The sequence below is a fragment of the Schistocerca cancellata genome, chromosome 9, assembly GCF_023864275.1.
Source record: "Schistocerca cancellata isolate TAMUIC-IGC-003103 chromosome 9, iqSchCanc2.1, whole genome shotgun sequence".
Taxonomy (NCBI): Eukaryota; Metazoa; Arthropoda; class Insecta; order Orthoptera; family Acrididae; genus Schistocerca; species Schistocerca cancellata.
This window is the reverse complement of record NC_064634.1, coordinates 170628197-170643791: the sequence shown is the minus strand read 5'-3', so window position 1 is coordinate 170643791 and position 15595 is coordinate 170628197.

Below are 15595 nucleotides of genomic sequence, written 5' to 3'. Positions count from 1 at the left end.
CGTTTACCAATTGCGGGAAAGGTCGATATCGTGTTAATGTATGGCTATTGTGATCAAAATGCCCAAATGGCTGCGACGAGTGGAACATCAGCGACCTTGGCTGGTTAGTGTATGGCGCGGCATTATAGGAAGAAGAATCATTTTATCGATGGCAATCTAAATGGTGCAATGTATGCTGATTTCCTACGCAATGTTCTGCCGATGTTACTACAAGATGTTTCACTGCATGACAAAGTGGCGATGTACTTCCAACATTATGGATGTCCGGCACATAGCTCGCGTTCGGTTGAAGTGGTATTGAATAGCATATTTCATGACAGGTGGATTGGCCGTCGAAGCACCATACCCGCACATTCACCGGATCTGCCGTCCCCGGATTTCTTTCTGTGGGGAAAGTTGAAGGATATTTGCTATGGTGACCCACCGACAACGCCTGACAACATGCGTCAGCGCATTGTGAATGCATGTGCGAACATTACGGAAGGCGAACTACTCGCTGTTGAGAGGAATGTCGTTACACGTCTTGCCAAACGCATTGAGGTTGACGAACATAATTTTGAGCGTTTATTGCATTAATGTGGTATTTACAGGTAATCACGCTGTAACAGAATGCGTTCTCAGAAATGATAAGTTCACAAAGGTACATGTATCACATTGGAACAACCGAAATAAAATGTTCAAACGTACCTACGTTCTGCATTTTAATTTAAAAAACCTACCTGGTAACAACTGTTAGTCTAAAATTGTGAGCCATATGTTTGTGACTGTTACAGCGGCATCTACCACAAAGCGAAAAATGTGGTCCAACTAAAACATTCATATTTCTTTACGTACTACACGAATATGTAATAAGTAATGGTGGTTTCTATTTAAAAAAACGCAGTTAATATCCGTTTGACCTATGGCAGCGCCATCTAGCGGGCCAACCATAGCGCCAATTGGTTTCCCCCTTCAAGCTAGACAAGTTTCGTTCTTTGTAGTTTTTAAACTACAAAGAACGAAACTTGTCTAGCTTGAAGTGGGAAACCAGATGGCGCTATATATATATATATATATATATATATATATATATATATATATATATATATACACTCCTGGAAATTGAAATAAGAACACCGTGAATTCATTGTCCCAGGAAGGGGAAACTTCATTGACACATTCCTGGGGTCAGATACATCACATGATCACACTGACAGAACCACAGGCACATAGACACAGGCAACAGAGCATGCACAATGTCGGCACTAGTACAGTGTATATCCACCTTTCACAGCAATGCAGACTGCTATTCTCCCATGGAGACGATCGTAGAGATGCTGGATGTAGTCCTGTGGAACGGCTTGCCATGCCATTTCCACCTGGCGCCTCAGTTGGACCAGCGTTCGTGCTGGACGTGCAGACCGCGTGAGACGACGCTTCATCCAGTCCCAAACATGCTCAATGGTGGACAGATCCGGAGATCTTGCTGGCCAGGGTAGTTGACTTACACCTTCTAGAGCACGTTGAGTGGCACGGGATACATGCGGACGTGCATTGTCCTGTTGGAACAGCAAGTTCCCTTGCCGGTCTAGGGATGGTAGAACGATGGGTTCGATGACGGTTTGGATGTACCGTGCACTATTCATTGTCCCCTCGACGATCACCAGTGGTGTACGGCCAGTGTAGGAGATCGCTCCCCACACCATGATGCCGGGTGTTGGCCCTGTGTGCCTCGGTCGTATGCAGTCCTGATTGTGGCGTTCACCTGCACTGCGCCAAACACGCATACGACCATCATTGGCACCAAGGCAGAAGCGACTCTCATCGCTGAAGACGACACGTCTCCATTCGTCCCTCCATTCACGCCTGTCGCGACACCACTGGAATCGGGCTGCATGATGTTGTGGCGTGAGCGGAAGACGGCCTAACGGTGTGCGGGACCGTAGCCCAGCTTCATGGAGACGGTTGCGAATGGTCCTCGCCGATATCCCAGGAGCAACAGTATCCCTAAGTTGCTGGGAAGTGGCGGTGCGGTCCCCTACGGCACTGCGTAGGATCCTACGGTCTTGGCGTGCATCCGTGCGTCGCTGCGGTCCGGTCCCAGGTCGACGGGCACGTGCACCTTCCGCCGACCACTGGCGACAACATCGATGTACTGTGGAGACCTCACGCCCCACGTGTTGAGCAATTCGGCGGTACGTCCACCCGGCCTCCCGCATGCCCACTATACGCCCTCGCTCAAAGTCCGTCAACTGCACACACGGTTCACGTCCACGCTGTCGCGGCAGGCAACCAGTGTTAAAGACTGCGATGGAGCTCCGTATGCCACGGCAAACTGGCTGACACTGACGGCGGCGGTGCACAAATGCTGCGCAGCTAGCGCCATTCGACGGCCAACACCGCGGTTCCTGGTGTGTCCGCTGTGCCGTGCGTGTGATCATTGCTTGTACAGCCCTCTCGCAGTGTCCGGAGCAAGTATGGTGGGTCTGACACACCGGTGTCAATGTGTTCTTTTTTCCATTTCCAGGAGTGTATAAACCTCCTCGCATGGTTTGGGTGTTTTCAGATACTGTATCTCGAAAATGATATCACTGTCTCGATGGAGCAGCACGCCGGAGTGTGTGCGCCGCCCTTGCTTGTATTGAAATTAATTGTGTTCGTTGTCTGTCGATCTTCTTCATTAAAAATGTAGCGATTGCACCACTCGATAACGCGATGCCTCCATTGACCTGAAGTAACCTAAAGTCCCCTGCGTGTTCGCAACATACACTTCATTTTTCGCGAACTTACTGACTATAGTTCTTATGCCCGGTTTGAGTATGGTCACTGAAACGTTAGGAAATAGTGTCTTGAATCATCATTCCATCACCCAAGCCGAGGCCACATTACGAATTTTGCGAGGATATTAAGTTGTTAATTATTATTCTGTCGTCAAGGCGTCGCTACGTCGTGTATTCAACAACTGCACCACGTAACTGCCGGCCGCTTTGGCCGAGCGGTTCTAGGTACTTCAGTCCGGAACCACGCGATTGTTACAGTCGCAGGTTCGAATCGTGCCTAGGGCATGAATGTGTGTGATGTCCTTAGGTTAAGTAGTTCTAAGTAGTTTAAGTAGTTCTAAGTCTAGGGGACTGGTGACCTCAGATGTTAAGTTCCATAGTGCTCAGAGCCATTTGATTTGAACTACGTAACTAAAGAGATAACATAGCCTTGAGCAATGTTCAGAATAAGTCGTAATTTTGGTGTGAAGTTATTACTGTTCACATTTAAGTTATCACTAATTCATTTGGCACTTTTAAGTTATCCGAAGATTCAGTCGTTTCCACAAATACGTTTTAAATGTCCACTAAATGATGTAGGCGACACGAAGAATTAAAGTTGAATTACGGTTTATTGTCTTTCGTAATTATTGTTTGCCCTACGATCAGCACACACACCGGTATGTCATTTAGGGAATTGCATATGTTAACATCAGTAATGCTGACCTTGACGTCGACTTCTGACAACACGGCGAAATTGTAATTTCTTCGTGATTGCGTTTTATTGTAGCCTACTCAAGTCTAATAATCGAGTTTATCTCGTCGATCAGTCTCTTTTTGTGTCCTTTGATATTCGTGACTATTAAGTATCACGAAGGCTAAGTCCCATCACAAATCGGTAAACACAAGATTCACTTTTCTGTCACATACATCAAAATCCCGTTATTTGTCTAACGGTAAAGATGATTCTGCTTAGTTCGACTTCTGACTAATATTTCCAGTCTATATCGTAAAACTTTAAACTTCAAGTCAGTTTTAAAACAATCTAGCAGCGCTTAACATCCGTACTACTGTTGCCCGACTACAAGAGAGAAGTGAAGTTATCACCTCCATTGCCGAGTTACATTGTAGTCACAGCCAACTTACAGCTCGATGCGGCTACAGCTCTCTTCTAGGATAAATGTTATTTTTAGTCGATTTATGATCTGGGCTTTAACCTTCGTAAATAATAATTTTGAATACTTTCTTTAAAGTTTCTGTTTTTAAACGTATGGTATTCTTTCACTCAGTCCTTTCTTTACGAGTGCGACTGCTACGGTCGCAGGTTCGAATCCTGCCTCGGGCATGGATGTGTGTGATGTCCTTAGGTTAGTTAGGTTTAAGTAGTTCTAAGTTCTAGAGGACTGATGACCACAGCTGTTAAGTCCAATAGTGATCAGAGCCATTTGAACCATTTTCTTTACGACAAGAATTAGTATCTGTATAACATCCCTGTTAATCAAACTGACAAGAGTGTACATTTTGTTGTCAGAAGCTGCCGCCACTGTCAGGATGTCTAATTTTGCTATTTCTTTTGCAACAAAAGAGTGGTCATTATGGGTTCTATATTTGGAGTGTTACATAATCTACCTATGTAGTTAACTGAGAGAGTGTATTATGTAAGGGGTTTGTACCGATTATTTTGCTGTGAGGCCGGTACGGTTCAGATACAGGAGAATACTTTCTGTACGCAAATTTTCAGTAGCTTTTGACTTTGGCCGGTAGCACGAGAAACAACATTCTGTATCGGAGGTGCAAGCTACTGGAAATTTTTGGAACTGGTGGTCGCCTCTCATTTCTATTCTGATGAGAACAGCAATGAAGAGAAAAAACAGTTTTGAAATTCAATTACAAATTGATCAGGATACTCTTGCTACTGCGTGGTATCCATTACGTCATGAAGTGATACACCTCTCTCTCTCTCTCTCTCTCTCTCTCTCTCTCTCTCTCTCTCTCTCTCTCTCCTGTGTGTGTGTGTGTGTGTGTGTGTGTGTGTGTGTGTGTATGTGGTGACTCAGGATGCGGTATCAGTTTACAAAAATCATCATTTTTTTTCTAGTTTCTGCCCCTATTTCTCGTTACGTACGTCCTCTGCCGTACCGTTCTTAATTGGTACTTGTTATGAAGCTCACAGACGCGCCATCACGATGACCAGTTCTTTAACGCGAAAATTCAGTTGGCTCTATAATGGCCTTGTCTCTGCCATGTCTGTAGAAACAGGAATCTCATTCTATGAGATCGAAACCCTCGAACAATGTAGTATGAGCTTTCACCTTTCCTTGGGAGATCTAGAATCTAGGAATAGTTCTACATAGATTGCCGGTTATGGAGAGTGCAAAAATCTAAAAGCTTTTCTATAGAATACGGCAGAAAAAAATTAATTTTCGTGAATCTTTTTCATATTCTGTGTTTTCCGTCCCCCATAATTTCATCTGACTGATGAAAAGTTGCTTTATCCAAAACAAACTAGACTGGAAACATTTCCTTGTATGAGAAAGATACAGCAAGAAAGTTCACTCCGTTGAAAATTAAAACCGTGGTGCTATAGGGGCAACAAACTTTAGCCCTGAATTAATAATCTGTTTACATCAACTAAGTGCCTATTTCGGCTTTTAACTCATCCTCAAAGAGAAATATACATTTAATGCATGGAGCTACAATATAACACTTAAACTGTTACGTGATAGCCAGAAAAATATTCGGGGTGTAAATAAATGCCAGGGAATATCATTATAACACACTTTCACGTCAAAAATGTTTCCCCACTCATCATTACTGTTTAGCATTATATTTGCATCGAGAGATACTTTGGTCCTTGTATAAAAGGGACGTGAAGAACATCTAGACAAAAGGAAAGATAAATACAAAATGCATGATCGAAAGTCGACTCATTTGTTCTTGCTGCCACGTTGTACCTCCTACAGCAAGTGAAATTTTAAGGTATTTGTTTGTAGTCTCTACAAGAGAGCACGACGTGGGATCCAAAAAAATCCATACATGTCGGAACTGTGTGTTGGTGAAGCCTTCGAAAGAGCGCTCTTTGTATTAAATCGTTCGGGAGTTTATGCCCGCTTCCTGATATGCTCGCCGGCCGCGGTGGTCTAGCGGTTCTGGCGCTGCAGTCCGGAACCGCGGGACTGCTACGGTCGCAGGTTCCAATCCTGCCTCGGGCATGGGGGTGTGTGCTGTCCTTAGGTTAGTTAGGTCTAAGTAGTTCTAAGTTCTAGGGGACTTATGACCTAAGATGTTGAGTCCCATAGTGCTCAGAGCCATTTGAACCATTTGAACCTGATATGCTGCTTGCTAACGTTTTTGGATTATTCGAGTGATATTTTTCTCTTTCGACAGCTTGTGCGGCTGACCTGATCAGAGATTTTCTCTCAGTTGTAGAGAGCAGCAATCGGCCACCCGAACGGAGATCATACTGTACGTTGTGACATACCTTCACAGGGTGTTCAAAAAATGCCGAATACTTTGAGAAGTGGTCGTACTCATTCATACAAGATACATAAATCCAATAAACACGGGTCCGGGAAAGCATACTTTCTGAGGTAAACAGGTGTTTAAATGAAGGGCTGCGAGACGCTTGTTGTGGATAAAGCACAGTCGTTGCATTGGCGCTCCTTCAAATGTATTTGCAGTATATTGTGACGTCTTACTCACAGTTCTCTACCTACCATTACGTGGTCTGGAGTCAGTTATTTGGTTCGACTCGTACTGCAGAGTACGTTGATTTTCGCCATGTTTGTGTGCCTTATTGTACAGTACTTTCAGCCCTGAGTACGTATCATGGTGCTTAACCTTCTTGCAAACACGGATTCACTTATGTTTATATTGTTATTGCGCTGTTGGTACGTACAAATGGTGTAGTTCATTTACATTTTCTTTCTTCCACCCCTTGTTAGCAATGGAAGCCTACTACTCGAGAAGTGAAATCGCGGTTATGATGTTTACTACGGATTAGCAGATGGACGTAGTCTGCAAATCTGTGCCCTCTACGCTGAAAACTATCCACAGCGCAGAGTGCCCTCTGATAAGCTGTTCGCCAGACTTTTCCAGCGTCTGAGGGACACGGGTACCCATACACCTCGGGAGACTGCCATGGAAGGCCCTGCATAGTCCGCACTCCTGACATGGAGGAGCGTATGCTACGTTCGCTGGACCAGTGTGCGACGATTAGTAGCAGCAGAAGGCGTGTCTCACTCTATTATCTGGGGGTACTTCATGAACAATTGCTGTTTTCATGAACAGTTGCTGTACCCATATCGTTTACGGCGCATTCAGGCCTAACGCCATAGGATCATCATGGAAGATGCCGGTTCTGTCAGTGGCTGTTGCAGAAGTGTGCCGCATATCCACTGTTCACAAACAAGATTTTATTTACCAATGAGGCAAGGATCACAAGATATGGTGTTGTGAATTTACACAGCCAGTATGTATGGGCGTATGTAAATCTACACGCAGTTCAGGAAAGAGGGCATTAACACCGATTCTCAATAAACGTTTGGGATGGCGTACTTGGGCGGTAGATTAACATGGCTATACGTGCTACCGCAAAGTTTAACTAGGCCTCATTATCTGGACTTTCTCATTGATATGTTGCCTATCTTGCTGGAGGCTGTGCCACTGCAGCAACGAATACAAATGTGGTTCATTCAAGGTGCACCAGCACACTTTCGTCACAATGTGTGTGGTATCAACGTTCGATACTACACTTGTTAGGGGTAGCAGTTATCGACCGCCGTCCGTATTAGTATCGTTGGACCCGCGAGTCGCGACCAGCGCCGCTAGCGCCGCTCCGCGGCTTGTATGAGGTTTCTATCGAGCTCTCGTCCTCTCTTGTGCGGGACGTAAAGTAGGAAAGGAGCATAGCCTTCAGCTGATGGGAAGCAACCTCTAACAAGGCGCTTAGTAACGTATGTTCTAAGTGAGGTCTCAATAGCTATGTGTTTGTACGTATGCAGCCAAGAAGAATCCTGTACAACCAGTTAAGTACAATATATATTATTTTTTACCAACGACTTCTAATTATTTTAGTCGTTGCAAAAAAAATGGTTCAATTGGCTCTGAGCACTATGGGACTTAACATCTGAGGTCACTAATCACCTAGAACTTAGAACTACTTAAACCTAACTAACCTAAGGACATCACACACATCCATGTCCGAGGCAGGATTCGAACCTGCGACCGTAGCGATCGCGCGGTTCCAGACTGAAGCGCCTAGAACCGCTCGGCCACTTAGTCGTTGCAGATCCAGACCATGCAGTCAGCACCTTATCGACGTTACAGACAAACCTGCTGTGATTTATATGTTTCTATTTAGCATTGGCCACCAGTCAACATTGGCGACGACTCGTTCGTCGTCATCATAACAATGTGCGCAAACATCTGACGCAGACATTTCATGACCGCTGGAATTGTCGGGGGTGGGCGCACACCTTGGCCTGCTCGTTCCCCAGACCTTAATTCCGTAGATTTTTGTTTCTTGGGACACTTGAAAGAATTGGTCTACACCACGCCAATCAACTATGTGCGGACAATGCAGGGTCGCGTCTTTAACGCGTGCCAGAACGTAGAACAACCGGTTATACTTCAAAGGGTGCGTCAGTCATTACGCCGGATGGCAGAGGGGTGCATCGTCATGAATGGACGCCACGTTGAACACCTTCTCTAACACGTGTTTATCAGAGAAAGTTTGCATTTTCGGAGCCCATGTTTATAAGACTTATCTCAGTAAGTATACATTTCCGGAATCATGTGTACTGGACTCATTTTTCTAGTTTCGATGAGTACTATCACCTCTCAAACGTTTTTCTAACACCCTGTATAAAATGCGTACAATATTATATTCGCTGCTGCCTAGTATGATGTAATTTTCATGAATCCATCACTCTTAACTTTAAAACACCTCTAGCAAGCTGTCAACCTATTGCTTCTACCTGAAATTTCTTTTGTTCTCTAACTCGGGTAGTCACATATCAAATGTTGGTTTTATTGTAACATGAGTTACAATTTCGGCTCCTACATAAGAGTGTTAGTAGTTTCTTATTTCTTTTCACTCTTATCATTTTTACACATGTTTCTTCAGTCTGTACTTAACATTTGATGAAATTTTCCTCTTTTGTTTATCTTTTTTCTGCTAATATTTATTGACACTCAGAAACACCTTTTTTCGAGGAGAGATAATAAATTTTGCAGGGTGAACTAGAACTCCACCAGCAAACATTCAGATGTGGTAGTGTGGAGCAAAAGTCGAAAAGGTGTCTCGTAAACAGAGTGAAAGACATTTCATCTTGTTTTCCATATTTTAGGAGGAGGTGGTATGGACCAAAACAAGAAAATAATATCCAGTAAAAACGATCTCTAATATGCGTACCTTAAGAACTAACAGCAGTTATTCAGTTGCATGGGAGATCTTCTCAGCAATGCACTATTATGACGTAAATACAAAATAATTGAATAGTCGGCTTTAGACAGACAATTTATTTACTAAGGGGACACGAATCACATCTTGTGTCGTCAGCAATATTATGAATGGGCGCCCAGGGAAGTGGTTCGTACTAAGTTAATCTGATGGAATGGCTTTAGGAAGTGCGCTCATAAATTCGGTCATTTGCGAGCAAGTGGATTATATTATTAGTTCAGGAATGTGCGATTTGTCTCGCGATATGTTAATAATAAGTGTCCCTCATTTAAAAACTGATTAAGATGTGTATTTCAATTGATGAAAATAACTAATGGTCTCGTGAGTGGACTTGATTGATGTACGCATGATTCCCCAACATTGTAGTTTACTATTTTACTGAAGGAATGTTTGGAACAAGAAACTGCTGGCATACCTCCTATTACATTATTTAGGTGAAATGAGAGCCTTAGTCTGTTTCTCTGCAATTTCATGACAGCCACTAATGAAAAGCTTGCTACCTCTGTGCTGGGACGACATTGCATGAAGACGCAAGGTCGCTGGAACCATTATAGCTTCAGCGTTTTATTCTGCTATTCCAGTACGTATGGAGAAGGTTAAGTGACATCTGTGGTAACGTAAAGAAGGGAGAAGCGCATTAATCATTTAACCACTTTCCAGTTACTACCCACATATCTGGTCGATGTTGAAACAGCTTACTATTTGATTTCGTTGCATGTAGCATCGCTGGTAGAGATATTTACATTTATACATACTCGAAAATCAAGCTAATAAATAACAAGTATTACGTAGATAGAACAGTATCCCCCCCATTAAGAACGGCATTCTGACCTCTGGTTATTTCAAAGTCTTTACTACAACTGCATATCTGATCTGAAATCCCCTAAACGTACATCCTAGGCGGCGATATGTAGTTGCATTGAATGCGTTATGAAAGTAACGTAGTACGGCCGCAGCTCGGGCTCCGTTACACACAGCCTTATGAATATAATGGAAGAAAAGTCCTCGTCGCTCTTCATATTAAGGCGTAGCAGAATCGTTCTTAATTCTTCCAAGGAGATTAATAAGAGAACCGACAGAACAAACACGTAGCACTCTGCAGTAAGTTTAGGTAACAAGAAGTGATTCATCTCTAATGGCTCTGAGCACTATGGGACTTCACATCTGAGGTCATCAGTCCCCTAGAACTTAGAACTACTTAAACCTAACAAACCTAAGGACATCACATACATCCATGCTCGAGGCAGGATTCGAACCTGCAACCGTAGCGGTCGCGCGAGTCCAGACTGAAGGGCCTAGAACCGCTCGGCCACACCGGCCGGCGATTCGTCTCTCCACTCGAGGATAAATGTATGAAGAGTTGTTCTATTTTATTAAAAATTATGTACAATATTTTCTTTGATGATGCGTGGTCATAATTGATAAGAATTAACGTACGGACCTACAAGGGGTGGACAAAAATACGAAGAAAACGCAACACCTAATCATGCATAATAATCTGTAAGGAAACCGCTAGCGTTCAAAACAGCTTCCAGACGTCTCTGAATGGATAAATACAAGTCATGTATGATTTTAAAGGGAACCATATACATTCTACCTGGGGAATTGTAGCTGGTTCAGGTAATGATGATGGAGGTGGATAGCGATCAACCGGCCACGGTGGCCGTGCGGTTCTAGGCACTTCAGTCATGGATGTGTGTACGTGCTTAGGTTGGTTAGGTTTAAGTAGTTCTAAGTTGTAGGGCACTGATGACCTCAGATGTTAAGTCCCATAGTGACAGAGCCAATTGAACCATTTTGATGGCGATCACATATGCTCAATAATACTGAGATCTGCTCACTGCGGTGGTAAGGAAATATGAGACAATTCATCCTCTTGGTTGCATAACCAGTCCAGAACGATGCGAGTTGTGTGAACAGCGTGCGTGTCTTATTGGAACACAGCATCACCACCGATATTCGACCTTTGTAACATAGTATGAACTTCGTAATCTGGTTGGTTGACTGATTTGGGGGAGGGTATCAAACAAAGAGGTCACCGGTCTGATTGCACGAGGAATGGATGGGGAAAGATATCCCAGTACCCTTTCAAAGAAACAATCCCAGCACTTGCCTTAAGCGATTTAGGGAAATCATGGAACACGCAAGATGTGTGAACAGCGTGCCTGTCGTCTTGGAGCACAGCATCACCACTAGGATTCGAACACTGTACCATGGGATGAACTTGGTAATCTGGTTGGTTGACTGATTTGGGGGAGGGCACCAAACAGCGAAGTTACCGCTCCGATTGCATGAGGAAAGGATGGGGGAAGATATCGTCAGTACCGTTTCACAGAAACTATCCCAGCATTTGCCTTAAGCCATTTTCGGAAATCATGGAAGATGCAAGATGTGTGAACAGCGCCCCTGCCGTCTTGGAACACAGCATCACCAGTGGGATTCGAATACTGTATTGTGGGATGAACTTGGTAATCTGGTTGGTTGACTGATTTAGGGGAGGGCACCAAGCAGGGAGGTCACCGGTCTGATTGGATGAGGGAAAGATGGGTCAAGAAATCGTCAGAACCTTTCCAAAGAATCTATCCCAGCATTTGCATGAATCGACTTAGGGAAATCATGGAAGATGCGAGATGTGTGAACCAAGTCCCTGTCGTCTTGGAACACAGCACCACCACTGGGATTCGAACACTGTACCGTGGGATGAACTTGGTATTCTGGTTGGTTGACTGATTTGGGTGAGGCCAATAAGCAGTGAGGTCACCGGTCTGATCGGATGAGGGAAGGATGGGGAAAAAAATCGTCAGAACCTTTTCAAAGAATCTATCCCAGCATTTGCGTGAACCGACTTAGGGAAATCATGGAAGATGTGTGATGTGTGAACACATGCCTGTCGTCTTGGTACACAGCACCACCACTGAGGTTCCAACTTTATACCACAGGATGAACTTCGTAACCTGGTTGGTTGACTGATTTGCGGGAGGGTACCAAACAGAGAGGTCCCCGGTCGGATCGGACAGGGGAAGGATGGGTAAAGAAATCGTCAGTAACTTTTGAAAGAAACTATCCCAGAATTTGTGTGAACCAACTTAGGGAAGTCATGGAAGATGCGAGATGTGTGAACAGCATGCCTGTCGTCTTGGAACAGAGCATCACCAGACAGGTTCCAACTTCGTACCATGGGATGCACTTAGTAATCTGGTTGAATGACTGTTTTGTGGGAGGGCACTAAACAGCGAAATTACTGGTCCGATTGAATGAGGAAAGGATGGGGAAAGAAATTGTCTGTACCCTTTCAAAGAAATTTTCCCAGCATTTGCCTTAAGCGATTTAGGGAAATCATGGAAGATGCAAGTTGTGCAAACAGCGTGCCTGTCGTCTTGGAACACAGCATCACCACTGGGATTCGAGTACTGTTCCTTGGGATGAACTTGGTAATCTGGTTGGTTGAGTGATTTGTAGGAGGGCACCAGGCAGCGTGGTCACTGGTCTGATTGGATGAATGAAGGATGGGGAAAGAAATTGTCAGAAGCTTTTCAAAGAATGTATCCCAGCATTTGCGTGAACCGACTTAGGGAAATCATGGAAGGTGCGAGGTGTGTGAACAGCGTGCCTGTCGTCTTGGAACACAGCATCACCACTGGGATTCGAACACTGTACTGTGGGATGAACTTGGTAATCTCGTGGGTTGACTGATTTTGGGATGGCACCAAACAGTGAAGTTACCGGTCCGATTGCATGAGGAAGGGATGGGGAAAGAAATCGTCAGTACCCTTTCAAAGGGACCATACCAGCTTTTGAATAAGTGATTTTGGGAAATCATGGAAGATGCGAGATGTGTGAACAGCCTGCATGTCGTCTTGGAACACAGCATCACCACTGGGATTCGAACACTGTACCATGGGATGATCTTCGTAACCTGATTGGTTGACTGATTTGGGGAGGGCACCGAACAGCTAGGTCACCGGTCTGATCGGATGAGGGACGTTTGGGGAAAAAAATCATCAGTACCCTCTAACATTCTGCGTGGTGTCTGTTTGTTCTATATCGTGTCTCCCTACCACTTTCGCGCAACGACACTTTGAGCGTGTTTTTCAGGGAACTGACTAGTTTGAACCTGGGACCTGTTGCTCGTAAGGAGACGCCAGACCACACATGACATGTAGAGTTCAGAAGAATTCAGTGAGACTAGCGATGATATAACCAAATACTTAATGATTTCAGCGTCAGCTCCACTGCACTCCCTGTAAAAGAATCTTAATACTAACTTAATTTAGTGGAAGGGGTTCAAGGCTTTCCTATTTTTAGTTAGCTGGTAAAATAACGTCGAAAAAGCAGTTACGTTTACCATTGGAAATTTTATTCTACTCACAAAACATTGTTTATAAATTGCACTATTGATAAAAGGAAATGTTTTAATACAGGACGATAAAAACCAACTGCATTCAACAAAAATGTGAACGAATATTCCCTGAGTGGGTTTCAAAGTTCTACAATGGATCGAAGGATGACCTATGCCATATCACATCTATAATCTAGGTTTAAATTAAGTTTCACAAGAGAGAAAACTATCAAAATGGTTTCCAGGGACCCTCAATTATCTTTAATTACTTATGTAACTTGTCGTAAATTACAGTGGCTGATGTGGCTTCTCAATAACTATATAACAGAAAAATAATCGCGTTTCAGATTTTTACTTCAAGTGGCAAATGAGCTTTAATTGATGATCGACACCAGTATTACGCAAAATGGGGGTGTAACAGATGAGACTTCTGCAGTTCTGAGTGAAGCTTTATGCGCTGTTATGCGGCATTAAAGCTCATTTGCCACTTGAAGTAAAAATCTGAAACGCGATTATTTTTCTGTTATATAGTTATTGAGAAGCCACATCAGCCACTGTAATTTACGACAAGTTACATGAGTAATTAAAGATAATTGAGGGTCCCTGGAAACCATTTTGATAGTTTTCTCTCTTGTGAAACTTAATTTAAACCTAGATTATAGATGTGATATGGCATAGGTCATCCTTCGATCCATTGTAGAACTTTGAAACCCACTCAGGGAATATTCGTTCACATTTTTGATGAATGCAGTTGGTTTTTATCGTCCTGTATTAAAACATTTCCTTTTATCAATAGTGCAATTTATAAACAATGTTTTGTGAGTAGAATAAAATTTCCAATGGTAAACTTAACTGCTTTTTCGACGTTATTTTACCAGCTAACTAAAAATAGGAAAGCCTTGAACCCCTTCCACTAAATTAAGTTAGTATTAAGATTCTTTTACAGGGAGTGCAGTGGAGCTGACGCTGAAATCATTAAGTATTTTGTTATATCATCGCTAGTCTCACTGAACTCTTCTGAACTCTACATGTCATGTGTGGTCTGGCGTCTCCTTACGAGCAACAGGTCCCAGGTTCAAACTAGTCAGTTCCCTGAAAAACACACTCAAAGTGTTGTTGCGCGAAAGTGGTAGGGAGACACGATATACGTAGAACAAACAGACACCACGCAGAATGTTAGAGGGTACTGATGATTTTTTTCCCCATCCTTCCTTCATGCAATCAGACCGTTAACTTCGCTGTTTGGTGCCCTCCCCCAAATCAGTCAACCAACCAGATTAGCAAGTACGTCCCATGGTACAAAGTTCGAGCCTTAGTGGTGATGCTGTGTTCCAAAACGACAGGCACGCTGTTCACACATCTTGCATCTTCCATGATTTCCCTAAATCGGTTAAGGCAAATGCTGGGATAGTTTGTTTGAAAGGGTACTGACGATTTCTTTCCCCATTCTTTCCTCATGCAATCGAACTGGTAACTTCACTGTTTGGTGCTAACCCCCAAATCAGTCAACCAACCAGATAACCAAGTTAATCCCATGGTACAGTGTTCGAATCCCAGTGGTGATGCTGTGTTCCAAGGCGACAGGCACGCTGTTCACACATCTTGCATCTTCCATGATTTCCTTAAGTCAGTTCACACAAGTACTGGGTTACTTTCTTTGAAAAGGTACTGACGATGTCTTTCCCCAACCTTCCCTCATCCGATCAGACCGGTGACCTCGCTGTTCGGTGCCCTCCCCCAAATCAGTCAACCAACCAGGTTACGAAGTTCATCCCATGGTACAGTGTCGAATCCCAGTGGTGATGCTGTGTTCCAAGACGACATGCACGCTGTTCACACATCTCGCATCTTCCATGATTTCCCAAAATCACTTATTCAAAAGCTGGTATGGTTCCTTTGAAAGGGTACTGACGATTTCTTTCCCCATCCCTTCCTCATGCAATCGGACCGGTAACTTCACTGTTTGGTGCCCTTCCAAAATCAGTCAGCCAACGAGATTACCAATTTCATCCCACAGTACAGTGTTCGAATCCCAGTGGTGATGCTGTGTTCCAA